The 16,632-nt window shown below is 38.3% G+C and overlaps 2 long non-coding RNA genes across 3 annotated transcripts; both read left to right on the top strand.

Moving 5' to 3' along the window:
- Nucleotides 1–455: 455 nt before the first annotated feature.
- On the top strand, nucleotides 456–10,445 carry LOC119779777. 2 transcript variants are annotated; one of them, XR_005280287.1, is made up of 4 exons: nucleotides 456–604; nucleotides 1,789–1,840; nucleotides 5,371–5,703; nucleotides 10,053–10,445. It is a non-coding gene; the product is annotated as an uncharacterized LOC119779777 (long non-coding RNA). The 2 variants fall into 2 exon arrangements; XR_005280286.1 differs by having other exon boundaries at nucleotides 457–589.
- A 1,769-nt stretch (nucleotides 10,446–12,214) lies between these two features.
- LOC119779776 lies at nucleotides 12,215–15,461 on the top strand. The gene is made up of 3 exons (XR_005280285.1): nucleotides 12,215–12,499; nucleotides 14,386–14,449; nucleotides 15,162–15,461. It is a non-coding gene; the product is annotated as an uncharacterized LOC119779776 (long non-coding RNA).
- Nucleotides 15,462–16,632: the final 1,171 nt, after the last annotated feature.

Raw genomic sequence — 16,632 nt, 5'->3', positions numbered from 1 at the left:
TCCATCCATCCATCCATCCATCCATCCATCCATCCATCCATCCATCCATCCATCCATCCATCCATCCATCCATCCATCCATCCATCCATCCATCCATCCATCCATCCATCCATCCACTTCTGCTTATCCAGGATCGGGTCATGCTTCAGTAGGAAGGCCTAAACGTCCCTCTCCCTAGCCACTTGGGCCAGCTCCTCCAGGGGAATCCCAAGGCGCTCCCAGGCAAGCTGAGAAACATAGTCCCTCCAGCGTGTCCTGGGTCTCCCCCTGGGCCTCCCCCCGGTGGGACATGCCTGGGAAACCTCACCAGGGAGACGTCCAGGAGACATCCTAACCAGATGGCGAGCCACCTCAACTGGCTCCTTTCGATGTGGGGGAGCAGCAGCTCTACTCTGAGTCCTCCCCGGATGACTGAGCTCCTCACCCTATCACTAAGGGAGAGCCCAGACACACTACGGAGGAAACTGCGTCCTGATTTGCATTATCCTTTAAAAACTTATACAGATGGAAAAGAAGCAGAGGTGAAGACAGAGAGAAAGCAGAAGGACAATTATTTCTGTCTTCACACTCAAGAGACTAGAGTCTCTAGGTAAGTTTAAACTAGGTAAGTTTAAACTTCAATTGAACTTAATTTGCAGAGACTGTAGTTTTTTTAAATAAATAAAAAAGTGTAATTTAGATAAATACTTACACTTTGCTCTAAGTATTTTCTTTTTGGTGGCTTTTTTTCACAATGCTACTGAAACAGTACTTGCATTTAGGTTTCTAATTATATCTAAAAGAAATCCCATAAACAGGTTAGATAAAGAGTTCAAAGAAAAAAAAAAAATCTTTTTTCTTTTTATCTTATAAATGTATGTACAATAAATTCCTGTTGGGTCAAAACAAGCTTAACTAAACATCTAATCTTAAAAAATGTGAACAACAAATTGTTAATACATGCAAAGCTATAATTTGTAAAAAGACATTTTTACCAGAATTGTGGAATAATTTTTACATAATTTTGTTCTTCTGTATAGATTTCCTAATTTTTAAAGTATATTCTCTGTCTGTATGTAACATACACCTCCTAAAATGTCAGCAAGTGGACGTGCTTAGGTAGCGCAGTGTTTCTTGACGCTGCCGATCCCGGTTTCGAATGCAGCCTGTGGTCCATTGCCACATGTCTCTCTCCCTGTCTTATAATCCCTTTCCTGTCAGCCTACTTTCCAGTAACCAACCACTAGTTGTTTGTAAATTATTTTAAAAAACATATACACAAGCATATTTATTATGCATCTCTTGATGTGTTTCAGTTTAGTTTTTAGAGCGTGAATTCAGTCTCAAGGCGTTTTACAGAGACAATTCAATCAGATCATACAGTCAGATTGCTTAAAATCTAAGGAAAACCAACTGATTGCATCATGTCCTTGACTCAACAGCAATCCCTCACACCGAGCATACATGCAGTGATAATGGAGATATTTCATTTTCTTTTGAATTTATGATATTTAATGTATCTCATGACCTTGATTTAGGTTTATTAAGTTGAATTATTAACATACTGAGTGAGAAAAATGCTTCCTTTGCTTGACTGGTCAGATCAAAAGTTCCCCAGTCTGAATATCCTTGATCTTTGCTTTCAGAATATTAGATAAAAAAAATTAAGAACTCCAATATTTATTAATTAGTGGCATTTCCAATTTTGAGTATTAAGGCAACCAAACAGATCTGTCTCAGAACACTTTGAATAACTTAGAATAATAATAATAATAATTTATGACTCATAACTAATCTGTGTGTCTGTAGGAAACTGAAGTAAGAATGGATGAGCTGTTTTTTGTGATCCTCCTCTCTACAGGTAAGATCCTTATTCTGTCATGACTGATTAGTTATACTCATAAATCAACATTTTCCAGCTATTTTCCCTAAAATTAAAAACTGTTGGTTGCTAATAATTTAGAATATGACTAAAAACCTGATCTATATCAATGATTCAATTCAAAGGTTTGACTTCATTACACTAATAACTACACACTGCGATACATTTCAGACATTAATTTCTAACGTTATGGCAGCTGATGGTAAACAAAAATTCAGTTTCTTAAGAATATAATAGTCAAAAACAGTTTTCAATAAATAATTGTTGATTAGCTGCGGCTGGTTTTGCACAAATTGTTGCATCTGCGCAGCGTGGAATGGAGGCGTGTGGCCTGTGGCTCTGCTGAGGTGTTAAAGGGGTCATAGAATGATTATATAGGGTATTTGGTGTTGGTCATGTAAAGCACTTTGCATTGTCTTTGTACTGAATTATGCTATACAAATAAATTTGCCTGCCTTGCCTTGCCATTTGCCTTGGTCCTTGAGGTCTCTGAATAGGGTAACATTGGTTGCGCTGAAAATGGCCTATTTGCTGTTCTATGAGCCCTAATTAAAGCCTGATTAAAAACCCTAGAATTAAACGATGGTTTTTCCTCCTGTTATGGTATGTTCATGAATATTTAGATGAGCTGTGTGCTGATTAGTTGGTTTACAGCGAGCGAAGCTGCTGAGCAAAGACGCATCATAGAAACAAGCACCCACTCAACATCTAATGTCCTACTTTTGGTTTATTTTTCTGACTAATTCAATCAGCACGCTCTCTGACAAACAGTCACCAGGAACGCACGTTGAAGAGAGCATCGCTTTGGACAGATACGCACAGGTTTCACCAGAACCTGCTTCCCACACCCGTTCTCTCTTATTGTGTCTGCGCAATCAAAGTAGTTCTAATCCGCACATGGTGCACGGATTATTGTATTGCCTGCACGCTCTCACTCACATTAAAAAAACATCACCTTGTATAGTCTAAAGTCCAGGATAATTTATCCGACTCGCGGGCATCCGTGAACAACTATCAATATCAAGAAAACTCCTGTTACTTCTGGGAGACTTGGGATGTCTGTTACCGACCCCCAGTCCCCCTCCTCCAGCTGAGGATGGCTCTCAGTCGACACTTCCTAATACCCCCCCCCCTTGGGCCAGTGAACCACAGGGCTGCATGTCAATTTTGGGGCGTGAAAAAAGTACAGGTCAGAACCAAATATGGCAACATCCCCGAACTGACGTCAATTCGGTGCTTCGTCTGGATTCGCCCCTTTTATGGTGGAAGTTTAGAATAGTGAGATTTGCAGAGAAAGGAGGTGTTGGTGGGGTTAGAACTTCTCTGTATGTCCATTTCTCCCACTGAACTATTGTTATTCATTTATTACGATATAAACTCTGTTTTGCATTCTATGACCCCTTTAAACATCAGGCTTTTCAGCACTGTCAAACACATTAGATTAGATTAGATTAGATGAGTTTTATTGATCTCACAGCGGAGAAATTACTCGTCACATATTGGCATAGAAGTTAAAGAAAGTGCAAACAAGGAGGAAAAAGGTGCATTAAGAATAAACAATATATATACAGTATATCCAGGTATATACAGTATATCAAGATAAATAAGGATTAAGGTGCAAGTGTACATTTATCGCACACAATGAAAAACAAAATAAAAATAACAAATAAAAATTAAAAATAAGTACAATCCGGATGGCTTATATACAGGTGGATTTACTTTTACGTTAAATTGTAGTAAAAAAAAAAAGCTTTTAGTACTTTTAGAGATAAAGCTTGAAAACAGAGGAAGGTATGATGTGCTCTAGAATATAATAGTAGATGGCTGTGTTCTAGGACTGTAGTCCATAAGCAGATAATAGGGCACCCATAATTCATTACTCACTGTGGACATTTCTCTTTGGACTCGAGCAACATGGTTAATTTGCCTCTCCACTCTTCTTCCAGACTGTGGGACCTTGTCAAAATGAAATGCAAAACATACTTTAATCTGAAAAGAGGATCACTGAGTAACAGTCAAATTTCTTTAATGAGCCGCAGTACTGTCAGATGCAAGTGGTGTCATTGTTTAAGTTGTGGTTTAACACAGAAGGATTAGGTTGTAACCCAAGCCCTTAGTACAGTAGGTCTGTATGTGGCACCGGTTAAAGTTCTGACTCCAGGTGTATGCCTTAGAATTCTTCTCAGCCAGTTTCTGAAGGGGCTTCACAACCCTCTGAAGGCTGTGATTACACGTTATTTGTTAATTTGGTTTTTCAACAACACCATTTTCCTTTCACACAAATTTCAACTGCTATATCTGGAAGGCAATGCCCCGTGGCTAACCTACCAGATGGAGGGCATTTTTTACCATAAAGTCAGCAGTCATCCTTATTACTTCATGACATTTTTGAGTGAATATATATTATAAATTGTTATATGTAGTCTAAGAGAAACTGAATTTTTGCTTTCCATTCACTTGAGGCCACTCTAATCAAAGTTACTGAAATCAATATTTTTTTATTGTAATGGTATTTTGGCTTGGTGATATGCAGCTGTAGACTTGGGTGAAAGATTTAACCATGAATTGTTGTTGATTGCCTCTCTGATGACCACCGTCATGTTCTGTAACCAACATGATATTGCTATTCTTCTTTTTAATTTCAGTTAAACCTCTATTTAAGCTCATTAATGCAGTTCTTAAAGGTATACTATGCAACCGGTGTTGATTTTCCAGCGAGGCTCCCCCCAGAGGGCGAAAGTAAAAGTGCACTGTCGTAAATATGCACAGCTGTTCTCCTGGTTTCTCCGTCAAGCCAGGCGCGGTTGTTTTGAGCTTAGCAGACAGGCGAACGCAACGAATGACTAACACAGTGAAAGTATGAACATGCACACAGAGAGAGAGAAACCATTCCAATGTTACTTACAATCGCATCAGCAGAAACGCGAGGTCCGCGTCAGCCTTGCAGCCTTCTTTTTATTTTAGCTCTCACCATTCGGAAAAAGCTTGCCTGATTTTCACCCGTGTACGACTCCTCTCTCTGTCCGGAGCCCTTTTCCTCTTTCTTGCCTGCTCTGACATGGGCTTTCGCTGTTTTCACGCTGGTTCCGCCATGATAACTGCACAAAGATCGCCACTGTGCTAGCAACGAGCATGCTTTTAACTGGGGGCGTGTAGCAGTTCTCGCCGTAAAGCAAGACCGACTCTCGCGAGACTTCTGAGCCTGTGGGTGCGGGCCGAGGGCTCCTGCAATTGCAAGTGCGGTATTTCCCCCACAGACCACCAGGGCGGCCGAGAATACCTTTGTTCAACCTGAAATGACTCATTTAATCATCCAAAACGTTATGGAACACATTAATTAACTGAAAAATGTTGCATAGTGTGCCTTTAATATGTTTTCAGAGTAACACTGTAAATGGAAAACCAGTTGATTTTCAGCAGAATCAGTTATAATTCTCTAAAAAGAAACAAGTTCAAGCCTGAAATTAATTCATCGTGTATATTTAAAAAAAGTCTACTTCTGTTCTCAGGTTTTTGTGCCATCACTTCATATATGTTTTTTGACTATCCAATGACCTGGCATGATGCAGAAAGTTACTGCTTTAATGGTAAAACTACGCTGGTTCAAACAGATGATGTGTTCCACTCAAACTGGAAAAATTCAGGATACTCCAAGGCCTGGATTGGACTGATTACCAGCACCTCTGTATGGCACCACATAAGCAACGAAACGGCTCAATATTTCAACTGGAGCTCCGGTCAGCCAGACAACCTCCTCAGTGAACTGTGTGTGTCTATGACTGAAGTTGGAGATTGGTATAATTGCAACTGTTCTGAACTTAAACAGTCTGTTTGCTATGACGGTAGGTTAAAAAAAAAAATCTGGGTTAAAAATTTGGAATGCATTGAAATGAAGGTTATTTCATGTCAGTTGTTTTTAATCAATTCTTATCTATTTAATTAATTATCTAAATAGTGCTCTACAAAAATCACTGTGAATAAAATAAAACTCCCGTTCTCTCCCTTAAAAAAGGTTTTCTCCTTTAAAATTACCTTTTTTAATTAATAAAGGAGTTTTCTTATCTTAATATCTCTCACCATAACATAAGCAAGAGCCATATGGTAAACATGGTATGTCAGTATAATTCTGCCTATATTTGATATACTTTGGTCTAATGTAAAATGTTAAAAACAAAATCATTATGAAAACAGGTCTGTAATTAACATTTCATTTTTCCAAGCAAAATGATGCTCAAAAAATTTATTGTCTTCCAATTCTTTGACATTTACATCCACAAGTTGGCATTTCTTTCATACATTCTCATCATCTACCGTTTTATTTAAACCACTCTTTCTCTGGTGTGGAAGATTATACAACATTCTTTCATAGTTACAAAGAAAACATAACAGGAATAGTTTGTGAATTTGATTTTATGGTGAATTATTCTCATCCACACAGGGTCAGAATTTTACCCACCTATACCGAACACCAGATAACTTAGATTAGCAACTTACACCTTGACCATATTATATATTTTCTTAAATTTCTTATCACTCTCATTAAAAAATAAATTAAGGTAATGTTCACACTGCAAACAAATTTGGCCCAAATCCAATTTTTTTGGCCTTGAAGGGCCTCAGGTGATATTCTTAGTCCTGACTAGGCGCGTAAATCACACCCATCATGCGATTCGATTCAGTATCAATATCCTGAGCCAACGATTCGATTATTTTCGATACTCAAGAATATACCACGATGCGATTTAAAGGTATACTATGCAACCGGTGTGGATTTTCCAGCGAGGCTCCCCCCAGAGGGCGAAAGTAAAAGTGCACTGTCGTAAATATGCACAGCTGTTCTCCTGGTTTCTCCGTCAAGCCAGGCGCGGTTGTTTTGAGCTTAGCAGACAGGCGAACGCAACGAATGACTAACACAGTGAAAGTATGAACATGCACACAGAGAGAGAGAAACCATTCCAATGTTGCTTACAATCGCATCAGCAGGGACGCGAGGTCCACGTCAGCCTTGCAGCCTTCTTTTTATTTTAGCTCTCGCCATTCGGAAAAAGCTTGCCCGATGTTCACCCGTGTACGACTCCTCTCTCTGTCCAGAGCCCTTTTCCTCTTTCTTGCCTGCTCCGACATGGGCTTTCGCTGTTTTCTCGCTGGTTCCTCCATGATAACTGCACAAATATCGCCACTGTGCTAGCAACGAGCATGCCTTTCACTGGGGGCGTGTAGCAGTTCTCGCCGTAAAGCAAGACCGACTCTCGCGAGACTTCTGAGCCTGTGGGTGCGGGTCGGTGCTCCTGCAATTGCAAGTGCAGTATTTCCCCCACAGACCACCAGGGTGGCCGAGAATACCTTTGTTCAACCTGAAATGACTCATTTAATCATCCAAAACGTTATGGAACACATTAATTAACTGAAAAATGTTGCATAGTGTGCCTTTAATTAATGGGTTCATTTCTTTTTTTTTACACCTTACAGGCTAGACAATGTTTCAAATTTGAAATAAGTCAATGAGAGTTGTAATATCGTTATGCATTTTATTTGAGAAACAACAGCAAATAACAGAAGTAGAAAAGTTGTACTTTACCTAGGCCTATTAAAATCTCATTCACTGAAAAATAAAAATGCCCCTGTATTAGAGATTCTGAAAGGCCTTGCATCAGAAAATACTGCACAAAATCAGTGCAATGAGTGCAATGAAATACCTCGGCTCCAGAGTGTCGAGCAGGTATTGGAAGCCTTCGTTCTCCACAACGCAATAGGGATGTATGTCTGTACATTGCTTGGATATATTCCTCGCCCTATACTTCGAAACTAGGTCGTCTATGTAGGTGTCGCAGTTAACAAAAATACATCCCCGCCCTCTCCGCAGACACTCTGCTGCACCTCTCCATAAATTGTAGGTGACCGCAGACAGTGCCACAGACAGGAGGCCGGTGTAGGTACCAGATTGACTCGGGCTGCCAGATTGACTCGGGGGCCTGCGCCTTTTGAGATGCGTCAGAGCGTCCGCCATCTTAAATGTGGCAAATCTGCAGTTTCTCAGTCACTTAAACAGTATCAGAGGGACTTTAATCTCTGAATATACTTTGTATTCGTAGTATTTTTGGTTTTGTAATATTACAAGTTTATTTTTTGTATCCCTTTAGCTTCATTCTCCTGAATTTATTCTCGTTACAAATGCAGACCGCGGGCTCAATGTAGTTTGTTTGAGTGGCATTGCCATAATGTCACGTCATCGGGAGGCGCAAGGCCCATGGCGAATTCGGTGACGTCATCAGAAGGCGCAGGGACCATGGAGAATGTCTTCGTAAAATTGTCCGTTTACAAACAGCAATCCCGCTTTCGAATAAAACCTACACCCCGCTATAATTACTTTAGTAAGCTGTCCAGACCAATCAAAATGTTTTGCGCAATTGTGCAAACGTTAAAACAATTATGTATTGTGACGTCATCAAAAGGCGCAGGCCCCCGAGTCAATCTGGCAGCCCGAGTCAATCTGGTACCTACACCGGCTTGTTTTGTTTTTATGACCGAAATTGCGGAAAACAACCTGTGAAGTTTGACCCGCTAGAAGATCGAGGTGCGCGAGACCGCTGGGACCCATTTTCCACCTAGATCCCCCGCTATTATTCACTTTCATGTCCCTCTGTTGTCGGACAAACTCGCCCCCACTTCCTCTCCCCCTCGGCTGTATCTAGACCCACAGCGTATAGCGCAGACCACAAGTCAATATTGGGCATATTTCAAAAATGTCTGCGCCAAGCTCACTGCGACACACTGCATCAAGAGTATAACCAGGAAGCGAGGTAGGAGGGAAAAATAGGTTTAGCGCCACCACAGCACGGGAGTCAGAATTACGCCCAGGAGCAAATGGATAAAAATAGACCGGAGGGGGAAAAAAACACAAGCCGCTGCTCTTGTGGACGTGTCAATGCATCGGATCGTCGGCTGTTGGATCGATAGATCGATACAAAGCGATTATTATTTACACCCCTAGTCCTGACCACATAAACATGTATTGCATGTACTGAGGCCAGTACCACGAACTGTGCTCAATGTAGCGGTATTACTATGGTACTGTTGTCTATCCTCTTCCCTCCCACAGAAAAACAAAGCTGTTATTATTATGGCAACAGAATGACACCACATGTGCGTGGCTGTAGCTCTGTGACATAGGTAGACATAAAACATAACATTTGCCCCTTTCTTAAAACAAATGTATACAGCCAAATCAAACTATTTCCCTTTTGGAATTAATGACGTTCTTTTTCTGATAGCTAACTTGTGATTTTTCGTCAGTGTAATGAATATGCAGCAAACCCCTTGGAGCTTACATTTAAATTCACGTGTTTCCACCGCAATCAAGCCGCTGTTACATCTGCTGCCAAATTCCAGCCAGCCTGCACTTAATGCAGACTCGCTATTTAAGGGCTGAATGGTCCCCTTGCCCTACCCACTACATGGTTTCAGATGGTACTTAATGTGGTGGACCCCCTGCGGAAACGTGCAAGCGGAGGGTTAGTGCTTACGGGCCGGTTTGGGATTGGGCCTCAGCCTGGTTCTGCTTGAGGTTTCTTCTTGTTAAAAGGGAGTTTTCCTCTCCACTGTCACTACATGCATGCTCAATGTGAGGGATTGCAAAGACTCAATGAGTTCTAGAAATCAGCTAAAAATCAGCCCTCCCCAGCCATCTTAAACACATACTGTTTAATATTACAAGAAGCATATTAGTATATTTGACCCTGTGGCACATAGAGGAAATCCACATAAATTTCTCATTTCAGTGTATATTTTGTGTTGTTTTTTTTTTCTTATAAATTTATAACTCTATGAACAAATAATGAAAATGTTACTGTAAAATGTAACTCAAACTTTTTTATTTTATTACTTTTTTTCTTGTAGATAGATAATTAGTCCTTTGTCTTCTTCCTGTCCTATATAACTTTGGTATAAGTCTATAAAAAGCTATAATTCACAATGGTAGAAAAGTGGAAGTAGATTCATGTTAAACTTTACATTTACTTTTATTGTTTATTTTTTATGGGTTTTAAACGTTTTTTCCCCCCAAACTATGTGGATTCTGTTTATTAGATTAGATGTTATTTGCCTGTTAAATAGCAGATACAGCAGGGAAGGAGTTATTTTTAAGTAAACAGCATACATGTATAGCATGGTATAACCAACTTTATCTCACCAGGAACAAGTGTCTCCATTGAGACAGAAAGGAACTGGATGGACGCCGTAATCAACTGTGAGGCTAAAAATGAATCTCTGGTCCAAATCTCTGATGAAACAATGAATGCTGAAATCAGAAATCTGTTGTCCATTGTGAATACAGAAATCTGGATTGGCATAAGGAGAGAAATTCTTTGGGTCTGGTATGACACTGGAGAAATTTACAGTTCCCAAAACTGGACAGAAAGCCAAATGGAAAATGTTACTGAGAATGAACTTTGTGCAGCCATTGGGTTGGAAAACTGGACCCTGACAAAAGAGTCATGCAATGCGTTGTACCCTTTTATTTGCTCAGAGAATGTAGATTATAGAAAAGGCTCTTCAAGTGGATCCTCAGGTGGTTCATCAGGTGGTTCATCAGATGGTTCATCAGGTGGTCCATCAGCTGGTACATCAGGTGAGTCTTTTCATGTCGAATTGATATTTCATAAGTCCCATGTCAATTATGAATTGAAAGGAGAAATACCTCTTAAACTTTTGCCATTTGTTCTATTTAACCATCTAATCTGTCCACAAATCCTGATAAATCTTACCCATGAAGCAGACCTGTGGTGAAAACCTAAATGAATAAAATTTTTCTGCATCTGAATCCATACAAGTCAGACGTTATTATCCCAAGCTCACAATGTTATGATCGGGATGCCATTATTTTGGCCAACGATTAAAAAAACGGCAAAGCTTTGGTGCAATAGTTAAATCCTCTATTAAAACAGGTTCCCAGCGCTTCTTTCTTTGATTTCTGCAATATTGCTAAAATTAGAACAATCCATTCCAGGTGATGAAAAAAACTAGTCCATGTAGTTTTCTCTTTTAAGCTTCGACTTTTGTAATCCTTAAATATGAGGAATTTCATAAAATGCAGTTAAAGGCCTTTAGCTGACCAAAAATGCTACAGTCAGAGTTCTGATAAAAGAAAAAAAAAAGATTATATATTTCTTATTTTAGCATCCCTTTATTGGCTCCCTGTTTAATCCAGAATAGATCTTTAAATTATCCTTATTATAGGTGTGTGACATTGTGGTCTTGTCACTATTCCTCTGACTGATCATGTGCTTTGTCAACTTGACCAAGTGGCTGATTGGTCAGTGCACATGATTTTCACTTGCACACATCCATGTGCTATGCTGGTAAATGGCCCAAAGGTCTGTAAGCCTGTTTAGAGCATAAGCATGTGCTTCGGGAAAGAGGGGAAGAGATTTGATAGTGTGCAGTTCTGTCACTATGACTCCGATGGATAATCCGCCTTGGCTACTTGGATCAATGGGTGATTTACCATGACAACGGAGGCTAGAACTTTTTGTAAAGGTATACAGTGACCAGAAGGATAGGGTTTATTTTGTTTGTTTGTTTTTTAGAGAGCAACAGTGCTAGTGCTACAAAGGAGAAGGAGATGGTGTAGAAAAAGATTGCTGTTCAAGTTAATGCTTAGGTTTTTACATAGTCTTCTATGGCAGGCCTATTAACATTTATTAAAACCTTGCTGTTCCATTTGTAGATCGCTAAATTTGGAGTGCTTCTGGTCAAAATATAAATCCCTACTAGTCAGAACTGTAGTAAGAGATTTTCTAAACCACATTTTAGCTACCGGCAGCTGAAACTGAATTTCAGAATGTCAAAAAAATAACAGTATACCGATAGGAAAGATTTTTTAGATACTAAGAAATCCTCAACATTTAACCATGTTTTCTTTCTAGTCAAAATTAACATTTCAGACAATAAAAATGACATTCTTACCTCCTTAAATGAAAAGTAAGACATCTTGAAAATAATTCAAGTCTATTGGGCTTTTACTACCAGATATCTAAAATGACTCTCCTTTAAAGTCCTCTTAAAAAAATAGCTCTCTTTATAATCCATCCAAGATGTAAATCCCTCCACGAGTTTTGTCTTAATCTGTTAAGAGTTTGTTACTTGATGTTATTGTGTTTTTTTTTCCACTTATGCTTCACTTAAATATGCCTGAGGGCTTTACAGAATAGCTGTATTAATGATAAGGCTGATTTGCACACAAGCGAACCCTACAATATTTTTTTATTTGGGGAAATTTAAAGCAATAAGTTGATCTAGATTTAATGTCGAGGTACATTTGTAAAAACCACTTTATATCATTTTTAATTCATTGCATATTTATTGATCTGTTTCATAAAATCCCACAAAAGTAAAAATGTGTGGCTTGGTGACACAGATAAAGTATTCCAAAAACACTGTTTATATTAAGCACAATGAAAGGATATCCTTTGTTATTCACTTTTGTTTAGATGTTTGCTTAAGTAACTACCGGTAGCTACGTTTTACTGTTTCTTTTAAGCTCCAGAGGTAAAGGAATCAAAGAAAACCGTGGTGAAGCTGAAAATCCAGACCACTGCAAACTTGGGGGACCCAAGAGTCAGTGCTGAACTTGAGCAGCAGGTAAAGAATAGATGTGCTTTTGCATTATATATTGTGGGAACATTAAACCTCAGTTCATTTTTGGATACATTTACCTTAAAGTACTGTATGTGCATCATAATTAAGATTATTACGCACACACTGGAAAATATTGGCACATTTTGGCTGCTAAGTGGTGCAGTTTGTAGCACTTGCCTTGCACCAAGAATGTTCTCAGTTCAATCCCAGTTCCAGTTTGCGTGTTCTCCCCATGCATACGTGGGTTCTCTCCACATTCCCCCGCTTCCTCCCACAATCCAAAACCTTAAATTCTTGTGTGTGCATGGTTGTATGTCTCTGTGCCTCTCTTTGTAAAATTTACTTGCAAAATAAAAGTACCTATTCTTTGATAAGAGAAATTCTGTAGTAAACTTCACTTGAGTTTGTTTGTTAAATCAATCTTTCTTAATAAGTTCAATTTAACTTAGATTTTATTTAGTGAAATTTACAAAGAATTTCTATGTGGAAAAATGTATCTAGCTTTTTCTAAGTAAATAGCGCTCTAATTTTTTTTCAGTGGAAAATAAATCCTTGACAGCTAAGCTTTTTGCGCCATCAAAGGGGTTAAAGGCTGTGACCACCCAGCCTGGCCAGCCAGATGGCGGATCAGTCTGATAAAGAACTGGTAGAGTTCGATTTCAGAGGCAGGACTAACATAGTTCAATATTCGGGTGAAATTTCGTCATCGGGTTAGTAACAATCCAATAACCACAGGTGTGTCGCATAAACTCCAAACGTGAAACATGTCAAGCCGTCGAAGAAAATGAAACTATGTCTTCTGCATTGTGAGAAACTGTGGAGTCTTGAATCGTTCCGCCTCCTGCGCTGTGATTGGTCTGGCCAAATTTGGCCTGAGTCAATGGCTGTTTAACAGACTGAATTACATGGAGAGTAACTCAGTCTGGCTGGCCAGGATACTGACCACCTGCACATAGAATATCTGGATGAAAATCTACGATCTGTATTTTCTTGTCTGTACCCGCAGAACAGTGAGTCTCATGTATCACAACTTGATAAACTTTAAAGAAGCTGCATCAGCGGCATAGCCGTTGAGAAGGTCTGGTAGGTGGTGGCCCTCTCTCAGTACTGCAGTGGACATTTGGAATAAAGTAATTATAGAAAAAGTTTGTATGTAACTTAAGAATAAAGCGGTATTTCTTTGCAAACATTGTTTTGAAAAAGAAAAACATTTCCTTTGGCCATAGATGTAAGAGGCTGGTTCAGGGCCCCACCTCGACCCTGGGCCCTGGACATCTGACCCAGTTGTCCCTCCTTTTTGACTGGCATGCTTAGAGAGACTACTGACCAACATGCCTTGGTTGGTTATCCACTACAACAGACTTTAATATAATATCTGAAGCTGGCTTCCGATTGCAGCTTTCAAGTTGGGAAACAGCTAAAGGTCTATTTTACCATTTAACTTCACATCATAGGTCATTAATATACTCTAAAATTTACAATACTTAGACTTTTCAAAACAGGGTTATATTACTCTAGATCAGGGGTGCTTGTTGCTCACAAGCTACTAACACAAATTTGATTTGTCACTTTAATATGTAAAACCTTTATATATTTCGGCCAATCATTAACCTCCTACCTCGTAATTTAATACCACCCTCTGAGATCAAATGTTAGCTGTCAACTACTTACTGGCTGAGAAAAGTTACACCGTTAGATATCACATTTCAATGCTTTTTTGAATCGGCATCACAATTGAACCACTCTTGTTAAACAAACTACAGTAATTACTCTATTCAATTCTGGATTTTATTCTAGTACACTAATTACAGAGAGACATATTAAGGAATCTATTTAAGAATTTTTTTTTATTTTTTTATTTAAGATTTCTTCCTGTCCTCCTGTTTCAGTTGCATGCACTGCTTGTAAACCAAGGTGTGACTGACTTCAAACTGACCTGGAAAAAGAAGCCAGGTAGGTTAAAAAGGTTGAATCTGAACACACATTCCAGCCTTTTCCATTCTTATCTCATATGCTGTGTTTATGCAGATCTATTAAGAAAGGCTTTTGGGAGAACAACATTTTTTCAAAGAAAAATGTATATGCATTATTTTGTATACTAAAAAAATACAAAATATCCTACTTCTCACATGTCAGCAAATGTGTCATGTAATGAGCTGTAAATAGGATCCCCAAACTAAATAAAATGCTGTAGTCTTGTTTTTACGGAAGAGGATTAGGGCCACTGGGAAAAAAAAAAAAAAAAAAGTTAACTGATTTTTTAATTTTATTTCTGTTTAGTATGGCAGAATTCTGACTTTAAACTCAAAATTCTGACTGAATTCTGACAGTAAAAAAAGTCAGAATTCTGAGATTAAAGTCAAAATTCCCATGCTAAACTGAAATAAAATTTTAAAATCAGTTAACTTTTTTTTTTTCAGTGGCCCTAATCCTCTTTTGTATGTTTTTACCCTAAAAAGAACATTTAAGAAAATGATGCACAACAAAAAATGTTTATCCCTTACATTTGTTCTTGATTTTGATCATCCCCTCCTTTTTACCTTGGCAACCTGTTATTTTTATTTATTCATTTTTAGAAAATTTTAGAAAATTAAAAGAATAAAAACACAAGAAGATGTTTAAACATCTTTAATTCTAATGAAATGTGTTTTTTTTTTTTGTTTAGAAAAACCTTCAACCTAGAAGAGGACTACCAAGAAAGCTGCAGCAAAGTCATCTTTAAATGTCTTATAGGAATCATCTTTAATATACTAATGAATCACTTTTTGTTTAGGTAACAATTAAAACACATAACATCTGAATATACTATAAATATTTAGACATCCTCCTTTGTGTGCTTTGTAGAAATCCATTCTATTCACTTTAGGGGGTTTACTTAGTTTCAGTTTAAGGATGTAATACCTAAAATGAATGGATTGAGCATAACAAAGAGTTTTTTGTTGTATGCAATCTTTTACTTAATATTGATTTAATAAACAATTTTAGTGCGAAAAAAAAACTTTCTGTTATATACACTTCATGTTAGATGTAATATTTGTAAAAGCTAGTAGAGATTAAAAGATTATCTTCAGTAAGCTCTGATTTTTAAAATAGTGACACCGGAAGATTGCAAGTTTTTTGTATGAATGCCAAAATAAATAGGCTAGTAAAACCCAGTGGACTTTTGTTGTTGTTGTTTTGTTTTCAAGGGTTAAGTGTTATTGAGTTTCCATTGGAATGTTCCTGCAAACTTTCTATGGACAAACTTAGTTCCCTGTCTTTATTTTAATATGTCTTGATCTTGTCTCTATTTAAAATTTCCTCTATAGTTACCTTGTGTCAAAGTTTTTTGTCAAGGACATTTTCTGTAAATTGTGAACCAAATAAAATATATTTGAAGCCTTATCTCTTTTATTCTTAGGGACTTCCCTGTTTGAAGGTCTGGTAAGATGAAAGTTGATGTTCTTCCACCGCCTGTCACAATGATTTTAGTGTTTATATCACTGGTCACAATACATAAAAAAAACTTCTAACAACTTAATGGATGTTGAAAATACAAATAGCAAAAGCTACCAACAGACAGTTTGGCATACAATAGAAACTGTTTTACACAGCCAGGCAGACGAGCTTGGAGCCGACACCCATGTCAGAGATTGAAGAGAGCACATCCATCCAGTCACAGTCAAGAGAAACAGGACTACACTGGAAAACAGGCCGATCTCCAACATCTATAAACAAAGGTGTTAATGGCAGCAGCACAGCTGATATTTCTCTCCAGGATGGTGTCACAGCCAGACAGGAACAGATGAGGCAAAGCTTCTATGAGAACAAGCAGAGAGAGCATAACGTTAGAGAGGCTAACAGATTCTGCAGAGTGGAAGAATAGAGATAGAATGATGAAATGAGGGTCCCTATGTCCTCCAGAGGTCTACGCCTATAGCAGCATAACTACAGAGATAGCTCAGGACATATACCTGTCTATAAATCCTGTTGCAATGAACCCATTACATAAACTATCAGTCTTTGTGTGCGTGAATGCATGAATGAATGCATGTTGTGTAAAGTGTGTTGATCAAGTCTTCTGATTTAAAAATGTGCTATAATCATTACAGTCCATTTACCATTTACAGATCCCTCTGGTTGCAGAATGAAAGTTT

The sequence above is a fragment of the Cyprinodon tularosa genome, unplaced genomic scaffold (genome assembly GCF_016077235.1).
Source record: "Cyprinodon tularosa strain WSP-4 unplaced genomic scaffold, ASM1607723v1 ctg151, whole genome shotgun sequence".
NCBI lineage: Eukaryota > Metazoa > Chordata > Actinopteri > Cyprinodontiformes > Cyprinodontidae > Cyprinodon > Cyprinodon tularosa.
This window is presented reverse-complemented; position numbering and strand designations above follow the sequence as displayed.